Genomic DNA, 10387 nt, shown 5'->3' with positions numbered 1-10387 from the left:
AATGCAAATTAAAACCACACTGAGATACCACCTAACTCCAGTCAGGATGGCCATCATCAATAACTCAAAAAACAACAGATGCTGGAGAGGATGCAGGGAAAAGGTAATGCTTCTACACTGTTGGTGGGAGTGTAAACGAGTACATTCTCTGTGGAAAACAATTTGGCGATTCCTAAAAGATCTAAACATCAACCTTCCATACAACCCTGGAGTCCCCCTTCTGGGAATATACCCGGAGGAACTCAAATCACTCTATGAGAAAGGTTCTTGCACATGCATGTTTTTTTGCAGCATTATTTGCAATAGCAAAAATGTGAAACCAACCGCGCTGCCCATCGGAAGAGGACTGTATAAAAAAAGTGATACATATTCATGATGGAATATTACACAACCATAAAGAAGGACAAAATTATGACCTTTGTAACAACTTGGATAGACTTAGAATCTATAATACTGAGTGATCTATCGCAGAAACAAAGAACTGAGTACCACATGTTCTCACTCATAAGCGTACCTTGAACAATCATCATAATACTATAAGAAAGGGATTGGCAGTAGTGGGAAACTGCCAGGGGAGAGGGGGGAGCACACCTCATCAACAAGGGTACCTGCATAAGGAACACTTGTAGACCTAACCCTGAATTGTACCTCACATCTTTAAAATAAAAAATTTAAAGAAAAAAATAGAAACAGCTAGCTAACGCTGACTAAATACTTACTCAATACTATTCCAGAGAGTACAGCCCTGTGAGATAGGTGCTACTATTATCCCTATTTTACACATATGGAAACTAAAGGTCAAAGGGTTGGATTAACTTGCCCAAGGTCACCCAGCTACTAGAGGGCAGAGCTGGGATTTGAACCCACATCTCTCTGACTCTCAAGCTCATGTTCTTAACCACTAGACCATCAGGCAGAGACCATACCTTATTGTCCTCTGATTGCTCTGCGCTCAACACAAAGTGTGGCCCTCAGCATGTCCTCAGAGAATCATTGTTGAATTTGAATGAATGATGGCTTAAACACATCATCTACATTTGTTCACAGCTGCATCCCAGCTCCTGATCCAGTGCTGGTCCATGGCTCGATGCCCAATAATAACGTGTTGACTGACCCGCTGAATTAAAGAATTCATTCATTCACTCACAGCTTGGATGTCCTGTGATGATGACTGAGGATGCAGAAATGAAATCGTGCTTCCCAGGCAAGAGCTGTTATAACTCTTTATTCTGAAGACTCTGTTCTTTTCTGGAGCCCTCACCACCAACAACCATTTGGATCAGCACCTTGGGATATGTGGACTCCAGATATCCCAGATACATCTTGATGCTGCATAATAAACTACCCCCAAACTTCGTGGCCTACAAGAAGAACATTTTGCTAATCTCACAAGTATGTGTGCAGGAATTCGGGCAGGGCTCTGTTGGACGATCCTGTTGTTCCATGGGGTGTTGACTAGCGTCGCCTGCTGGCATTCCTTTGGCAGCTGGTCTGATCTGGACCCTCCAAGAGACCGAAGAAAAAGCCACAAACCCTCCTAATTGGCTAGAGCCCTGTGTCACTTCTGCCACACTCTGTTTGTCACAGGCCAGCTCAGGTTCGGGGGAAGTGAAATCAATCCCACCTCTCAATGGGTGGAATGTCAAGAAATTTATGGTCGTCTTTATGCTGCCACACCAGGTGAAAAGTCTTTGTTCCCTTATAGTGGCATATTTCCTAGGTCCCTGGTTCCTCATGCAGATACGTGTACCATCACTTCCACAATATTCTTTTGGTAATACAGGTTAGCCCTAAGGTGGAAAAGGGGAACTACACAAAGTGTGACCCCCAGAAGACAGGGATCATCGGGACTATATTGGAGTCTGGTTATTACGATGCACCCATTAGCACATGGAAGGTACTAAATATTTCGCATCTTTGGAATGGCATTGATGGGAAGGATAGATTTTTGAGGTGGACCTAGAAGGCTGGGCAACATGTTTATAGTTAGAAAGGATAGGCAGTCGGAGTCAGCCATTTATCTTTGCTCCCTCATCCCTAATCATTATCATCAACTGACATCACTGTCACTATCATCATTATCACCATCATAGAGATATCCTAGATTTCCTTGGAAGGAGTTTACAATCTATCATTTTAAAGAGAGGGACAGAAATATACAGAGTCCACACGTTTATAGTGCTCGCTACATTCTGTACAAGGAAAAGCAGTGGCAGTTTTGGTGAAATGGGATGGGAGAAACCTGAGCTCCAGCAAAAAGTTGCTCATTTGCTCTCTGGGAAGCCAGTCTCTACTGAGGCCTAAAAAAGGCAGCACTTGGTTCCTTACCTGAGGGATGTGAGGAAAGAATCCTGTAAACTAAAGTGGGCTGATCCCGAGTGATCTCACTGCATGTTCCCTTGCCCACTCCGAATTCGTAATTTCTTGTGGAAAGGGATGTTAAATTTGACTTTTGGTGTTTTGGCAAAGTACCCAAAGGTTGAGACCATCTGTTAAGTACATGCTAGGAGACTTTGAAATCAGTTTTTATTTTAAAAAGTTCTTAGCTGGTCATCCACGTGGAGGACATCGATGGGGGAGGCTGGGGACAGATTGAGAGAGTGGAAAGTGAGTAGTTCTACCCAGAAAGTTGTCAGAGTTGTGTGTGTGTGAGGGGAGCGATGGGTGGGGGTGTGTTTCCCTTTCCCTCCTGATGGGGGAAGGGAGGTGTATGCTTCTCTCCCCTTTCTCTAAGCCAGATGAGGAGGACTTCTGAGAATGGTTTGGAAGAATCTCTGGCATTGAAGGACTTTGTGACTGGTGCACAACAGAGCTAAAGGAGAGAGGCTGCACATTTTTCTGGTGGCCTTGTGCTTTCTTAGGCAGATGCTGTAGGGAGAGCTAGAGTCTTTCTAGGGGTTCAGCCTTGAGCTGTTAGAAACTATGTTCGTGTTGAAGTCTTTTCTTGTGAGTCGGGGGGATGAGGAAAGATCCGAAATCATTTGTGTTATGGGCCAAGGCTGAGGCCTAGTCAAAGAGAGGGCTCAGAAGAACATGACTAGTGGTTGGCCAAGGAGGAAATCTTTGTCAAGGGCAAAGGTGACCCCAAAAGAGAATGTCCAAATAAGATAGACTGATGGATCACTTCTGGGCCTTTTGGCTGAGATAGACTGACAGAGTAAAGAGACCATAAGTGTAGGATAGACTGCTGGAAGGGAGGGGTTGAGCAGTCAACTGGGGGAGGCAAGGCCTTTGTTGGGGAATCACAGAAGGCCAGTCTCATCAACGGCAGAAGGGAGTGGAGAGGAAGTCCTCATGGGAGAACATACCAGTGTTTGGATGACTGCTAGTGCAGACAGTCCTGGCTCCGTAAGATCTTCTCACCTTCTTTACTTCTCCATCTCTCCTTCTTGCTCCCCTGGCTCCTCACTCTGGCTTCCAAAGAGCCTGAAGAAGCACAGAGAGCTGGAAAGGAAGGCAAGAATCAGCAAAGGAGCCCACACAATCCCCTTCTGTCCTGCAGCTTTTGAGCCTGAGCCAGTCCCAAGCCTGAGCCAGTCCCAAAGGTGGGGAGAAATTTTTAACTGGACAAGAGATTGCAGGTCTGATATTGGAATGAGTGGACTTTATTCAAAGTCTAACAGATGAGGCTATTCTTTAATGCCTAAGAGTGACCAAAATGGATATAAGATCTATCCAAGGTAAAGAAGATTTCCAGGGAACAGAAAGAGAGGTTTGAAGGAGCAGTGATGAGAACATAAATTTGCTTTCACTCATTCCAGTTCATCCAGCAAGCCGGTTACATGCTTAAAAGTTGGACTTTAGGCTCTGTGAGGGCAAGAGACTGTGCTAGTCTTGTCTGCCACAGAATTCTCAGCACCCAGCACAGTGTGTAGCTCGTAGTAACTGCTCAATAAATCTATGTTTACTTGCACTGTGTTGAGCTGAAGGGCTTGGGCCAGAGTTGGGCAAATGCAATATCAAGTCTAGTGGCTTAGTGGGAGAGAAAGAAACCACATTTTTGCTCCATTTAGGATTCCAGAGAGGAGTGCATGCTACAGTGGCAAAAGCACCATCTGCAAGCCCTGGGTTCTAGTCCTGGCTTTGCTGCCAGTAGGCTGGCTACCTTGGGCATGTCACTAGAACCCTGCGATTCAATGTTCTGGTCTGAAAAACAAGGAGGTCAGTTGGATTGGTGAATGGATTCCAAGCAAGGCTGACCATGAGAGTCATTTGGGGAGGTCTGTGGACACAGGTTTCCTAGGCTTACTCCTATCCGTTTTGATTTAGGGGAGGAGAGGTATCTAGAATAGGTCCCATAATCTACTTTTTAGGGTTTCCTAGATAAATCTGATGGGAATTTCAGGTGAGGAAATCGCTGGTTAACATGATTGCTAAGGTCTGCTCAAGTACTGATGGGTCCAATTTGCTTTCCTTGTCTGAGAAATGGGAATGATGCTAGGGCTAATTGTCCCCTAGGGCTAATGTCAGGATTAGATGAGGTGATACACATGAAGGCTTGCAAGCAGCTTCTGGCACACGCTACCTACTTAGTAAATAATATCCCTTAAGATATACAAATAGACGTTTGCCAGCAGGGTAGAACTGTCAACTTTAACGCTGGTTTTAAACCCACAAACAGAATGCCAAATCTTTTCTTGTTTTCATTTTATTTTCTTACACATTTTCTAGCCTGGGCCATGCTCATTCTCCCTCCCATGTGTTTGCAATTATTTGCTCTCTCAAATGTTTTTTTGTCCCATCCCATCCGCATCCCACGCTTGCAGTCGTGTTTCCCCTTATGTTAAAGTCATGGACATTTTTCATCAATTCTCTAGTTCTCAGGGCAAACTTCTCCAAGTATCCCTACCCCAGTGCCCCTGAAATGAGGTGTCTTAGAAAGTCCCTGGTGAACAAGGCGTGCTTTCTGTAAGTTGCACAGCCGGTTAAATGAAGACTCAGGGCAGTAGGGGAACCGTGCTTTCGTGGTCAAGGCCTTCTGGATGCAGGGGTGGCTGTTATCCTGGGGAATGTTGATCTTGGTCATGCTCAGCTTCCCGGCTGGTTTTCATTGCATCTTGACTTGGCCAAAGTCAAACATTTTGTGCTGGGCCAGCAGTTGTGCAATCCACAGCGGATCCAAGTGGTATGGTGTGTCTATTTTTAGATGTGTGTCCTTGGGGCCACAGAGATTGGGAGTTCTGTGGTATTTTGCTGCCTCTCTCGGGCCTTGCTGTCAGGGAGCTGATCTCATTTTCACTCACCATGTAATTGGCTGCAGAGCCATCTCTGGACTTCTCCAGAGCCATCTCAGACTTTCTCCCCTCACCCTTCCATTACTGAGCTGCAAGAACACAGCCTGGTTTCTTGGATGGGAGAGGAAATTGATTCTGGCCCAGGCACTGCTCCAGTACATTTCTTGCTAGTGCAAAGAACAGGCCAAAGACCAGTGTATCCTAAATCCCTGCAGGTCCCTACTTTTGATGAGCTGTTAAGCAAGGGGAAAATTAGAATTGGAGAGAGTGGGGTTGGGGAGGCTTTTTCCAAGGTTTGTCAAACCCAGCACAAGGCAAGCGGTAAAAAACATGGTTCTCACTCCCTTCCTCTGTTTTCACCTACTCCTTTCCTTACCGCTGTTGTAGCACCTGGCAAATTGAATGGTTAGTTGCATGTGAATTTGTGTGCATTTGCAAACAAATTATAAACTAGTGTGGCCCAGGCACATGGTGGGAAATCAGACAATATTCGCTGAGTGAATTTTGAATAAGCTGCATGAGGACTGACTCTTGTTCACTGTTTATTTCTAGTTTCACATTGGACTTGATGGTGGTAGGTGCTCTATATTTGCAAATGAATGAATTTCAGCATCTATGGCTTTGGAGCCTGGCAGATGTGGTTTCAAATGCTGGCTTGACAAGTGTGTGGCCAAAATGGATCAATTTCCTGTTTGAGCCTTCCTTTCCTCATCTGTATAATGGAGAGAATAGTATCACTTAGTGTTATCTTAAGGGTTGGAAAAGCGAATGTGCTAGTTAATGTAGAAATTCAGCAAAGGGAGACCCTCAGAGAGTCAATGGTGACTCTGGGGAGAAAGAAAACAGCAGAGTCCTAGGGGAGGAGGTAGGAACAGAAGCAAAGACATGATGAAGGCCAGTGAAGGGAATAGAAATTACCCATTTCCCTCAGCTAGCAGCCATCACTGGTTGCATGGCCCACTATCTCTTCTGGGTCAGAGGCAGAGAGGTCTAGCTAGGAAGATTGGAGAAGGTGCCTGCCTGACTTAAACATTCAGCTTGGGGCACGCAGGGTGCCCTTGTCTCCGCCGGGGAAGGCTTTGCCGGAAGTGGTTCTGGGATGGAATGCTGGTCACCGAGTCCAGTCGAATCCCAGAATGGACGGAAGCTAAGTACAGATCAGATGCCCTGCCCAGATCTGGAAGATCCGTCTTGGCTACACCAAGGTGAATGAGTCTTTCAGACTGACTTCTCCAAAATTCTTAGTGGCTATTTTATGTTCACACACTTAGCGTTTGAAATACGTCATACAAGATACTTGAATGATCAAAAGGGGTAGATAGTGGAGAGAAACATATCACTTAAGAAATATTTTTTAAAAATTCCCAGCCGGGCTCAGTGGCTCAGCCTGTAATCCCGCGCCTTGGGAGGCTGAGGTGAGTGGACTGCCTGAGCCTGCGGGTTCGAGACCCACCTGGGCAACTTGGCGAGACCTCATCTCAACAGTAAATAATAATAATAATAAATTAGCTGGGCGTGGTAGTGCACGCCTGTATTTCCAGTTACTTGGAAGGCTGAGGTGGAAGGATCGCGCCGGAGCCCAGCAGGTCAAGGCTGCAGTGACGGGAGCGGCCACTGCACTCCAGTCTGGGTGACAGAGTGAGACTCCAACTCAAAATAAATAAATAAAATAAAATAAAATTCCCAATGACCCAGGAAGTCATAATAAAGATTACATATGTATCAGAGCTATTAGTATTTCATTCTTTCTACGTATTCAATAGCCATTACTTTTTCTTCTTTGCAGGATTAAAAGCTGGCAAAAAAACAAAATCGGAATGAAAGGAAAGAGTCCCAAATCCTTAATTCTGAATTGAAATCAGTGAGTCCAAAAACATTGTAGGATTGTAGTTTCTTGCACTTGTTTCCAAGGCTCTGTTCAATCACCCCAAACCAAATTTCTGTTCTTGCTGGATGCTTTAGGAGAAACAAGCTCAAATAATAATTCTGAAGAATTTTCTCTCTTTGCCCTATCATCCAGCTATCTGTGCTGGAAAACATGTTGCTTGACTGAATTCAAGAGGACAAACAGAGAACAGCCATGGACACTCCTTCCTTACTTGTCAAAGAGAGACTGCTGGGAAGCAGCCCGGGTGCAGTTAGGAACACTGGACTAGGAGACAGGAGTGTAACCTGTGTGACTGTGAGTAAGTCACTTAACTAATCTGGCCTCAGTTTTCCCACCTGTCAAATGAGATGCTTGAACCAAATGACTTCTAAGGTCTTGGCAGTGGATCACGTTATTTTTTCCCAATTAGCCACGGCCCTTCTTGTAAGAGGATTATACATCACTGCTCATTGTCACATGACTTTCACTGTTTCCCATAGATGTTGGGCGTGGCCGTGGACTTGCGTTGGTCAATGGAATATGGGCAGATATGACAGAGTTATCATTCAGCAGATGCTTTAAGAGCCATTGTGTGTTCAGATACTGTTCTGTGGCTTCCTGCCATGAGACTAAGACAGGAACTGCTCCCCAGCCTTGATCTCGGAATATAGTAGGCTTTTGGAGTGGAGCTGCAGAGCCAGACCCAACTTGCAGCCAACGTGCAATGTGAGTGAGAGAAACTCAAGGCTTTCCTTACCTAAAAAGTTCAGTTGTTCCTTACCTAAGGAAAATAAACTGCAGATTCCAGCTTTGAAGTTCTGGGTCTTCCTGCCTCCACTGCAAGATCCCACTGATCATTCCTCTCTCAGCAGATAGTCTACTCTTTTTAAAACCAGACTGAATGTATCCAGTCCAGGGTTGATCTGCCCAGCTGTATCCAGAGATGTAGGTACCATTGGGTCCCACCTGTCTTCGTCTCTTATCCCTGCTTTCTTGTGTTTGACTTCATCTTCAGGCTCTACAGGGTAGAGAGATAGCTATATTCTCTAGACTTAACCCCTTCTGGGGACAACCCACTTAGACATTCTCTCACTGACAGAAATTCCAAAATTTACCCTCATTGGACCAGCTTGGGTGGATATCCATCTTGGAAACGATCCCTATAGTCAGAAAGATGAAATTATTCTGATAGGCTTAATTCTGAACCAATCACTGTGGCTTACGGAATTCTGTGCTCTGGGTGGGCAGGTCTAGGTCACGTGTCCCACCCTCTACCTCTAAGAGTTGCAGAGAGCAATCTGACCTACTGCTGTCAAAAGAGAGGGGAATAAGCAAGTTGGTCAGGGAATCCAGAAAATGAGCATTACACAGATTATGTCACTTGAATAAAAACTTAAAAAAAAATTCCACCCATAATTTTCAGGATCAAATCCCGACTCTTTGATCTGGTCCTTGTTTGCTTTGCTGACTCATCTTCCCCACCTCCAGTAAATCCTTTCCTCTTGTCCAGCTCAGAGGTCAAGAGACACTTGGCCTTGGCCTAGAATTTCCCTGAAGAGCAGTGAAGACAGATCAAAGTAGGGTTAGGAAAATTGTGGAATCAATGTTTTGGTTAACTAACACTTTTAGCACATGCATTAAAAGCTCAGTGTTTATACAACCTTATTTGATGACTAGAGTCTAAAGTCTGAATCTGAAGCCTTATGTGATGGTTAGGTCCAGGGTGAAGGGGCTTCCCGTCACATGCTCGACTCCCTCCAACTTAAGATGCCCTCTGGAACCGGGCTCGGTGGCTCAGCCTGTAATCCCAGCGCTTTGGGGGCTGAGGTGAGTGGATTGCCTGAGCCTGCGGGTTTGAGACCCGCCTGGGCAACTTAGTGAGACCTCATCTCTACAATAAATCAAAAATCAGCCGGGCGTGGTAGCGCGTGCCTATCGTTCCAGCTACTTGGAAAGCTGAGGCGGAAGGATCGCTGGAGCCCAGCAGGTCGCGGCTGAGGTGGACGGGAGCGGCCACTGCACTGCAGTCTGCGTGACAGAGTGAGACTCCAACTCAAAAAAAAAAAAAAAAAGCCCTCTGCAGCGTTACTAAAAGTTAGGATGTCTGCAAAGCACATGCATTTCCAAATGCTATTCCCTAGCTGGAAATGCCCTCCTTTTGTTCCTTTCCTATGCTTGGTTTAATTCGTGCCCTTTAAACTCAAGCGGCCAGTCTTTCAAAAGACTGCACCTGCATCACTTAGTTCAGGGGCCATTAATCTTTTCATGTCCTGAACCCCATTGGGAAGAACCTGAATTAGTGATATAGTAATATATGTGATTCGTTATTAAAGCATAACAAAATCCAACAGCAGATCTAATAACTGCCATGATTTTGATGTTGTAATGCACTAAATGTTATTTCAAGTTTTCTGGCACAAATGAAATGTGATATGAGAATATCTGTGATAACAATCTGTAGCAAAGTCAAGGGTACTGATAATACCACTGTGGTTTGTTGCCTACATTCAAAATAGAAGAACGTGCTTTATTTCAGTTAGAGGTTAGTAAAAATTAAAAATTTTTTTTCTCTTCCAAGTTCAAAGAGCCTCTAAATTCGATCTACAGGCTGCAGGTTAATAACTCCACTCTAGTCTGACTTAGATGTCTCTGATCTGGGATTTGGGAGCATTCTGTGGATGTCTCTGTATCATGACTCATTCACCCCTTTCTCTCTGGTCTGAGACATACAGGTACCTCATGCCAGAGTGTAACCTACCCTTCCATCATCTGTGTGCAGGAGGGTCTTGGGGTGAAGGAGGAGAGCAAAAAGGAGGTTAGATTTCTGCTGGAAACTTAGCTTCAGACCCATTCTCCAACGCAATTCAGTGCCAGCCCAAACCGACAGACTTCATCCAATAAAATGCCCTACCCTCCTTAAAAAGCAATCTAATATTTCTAAATTGTTAATTTCCAAGCTTGATCCTTGGAGGTCCAGTATTGGAGGAAGTGCTAGAAGCTTCTTTCTTCTGAGGTAGTTTCCACTTCCTCAGTATTTATAAAATTGTCCCTGAGAAACCCAGTGCTCACTTTTCCTTCCTGATTGGAGAGCAGGACTAGGTTGGGGAAATATGATAGAAAAGCCAGTTAGAATTTTTCTTTATTGCCTTTGTTACAAATGTTTTATCACCTAAAACAACTGCTTAGCTGGGTCTCTCCCTTAATCTGGAGGAACATCAATCACTGGTATATTAACTAGATATTCTCTGGTTGACCATATTCCTCGAGGACAGGTTCTAGGACACAC

Source organism: Carlito syrichta, unplaced genomic scaffold (genome assembly GCF_000164805.1).
Source record: "Carlito syrichta isolate Samal-C Ts95f unplaced genomic scaffold, Tarsius_syrichta-2.0.1 Scaffold281728, whole genome shotgun sequence".
NCBI lineage: Eukaryota > Metazoa > Chordata > Mammalia > Primates > Tarsiidae > Carlito > Carlito syrichta.
The sequence above is the reverse complement of the archived record's forward strand: the minus strand, read 5'-3'. Positions refer to the sequence as shown.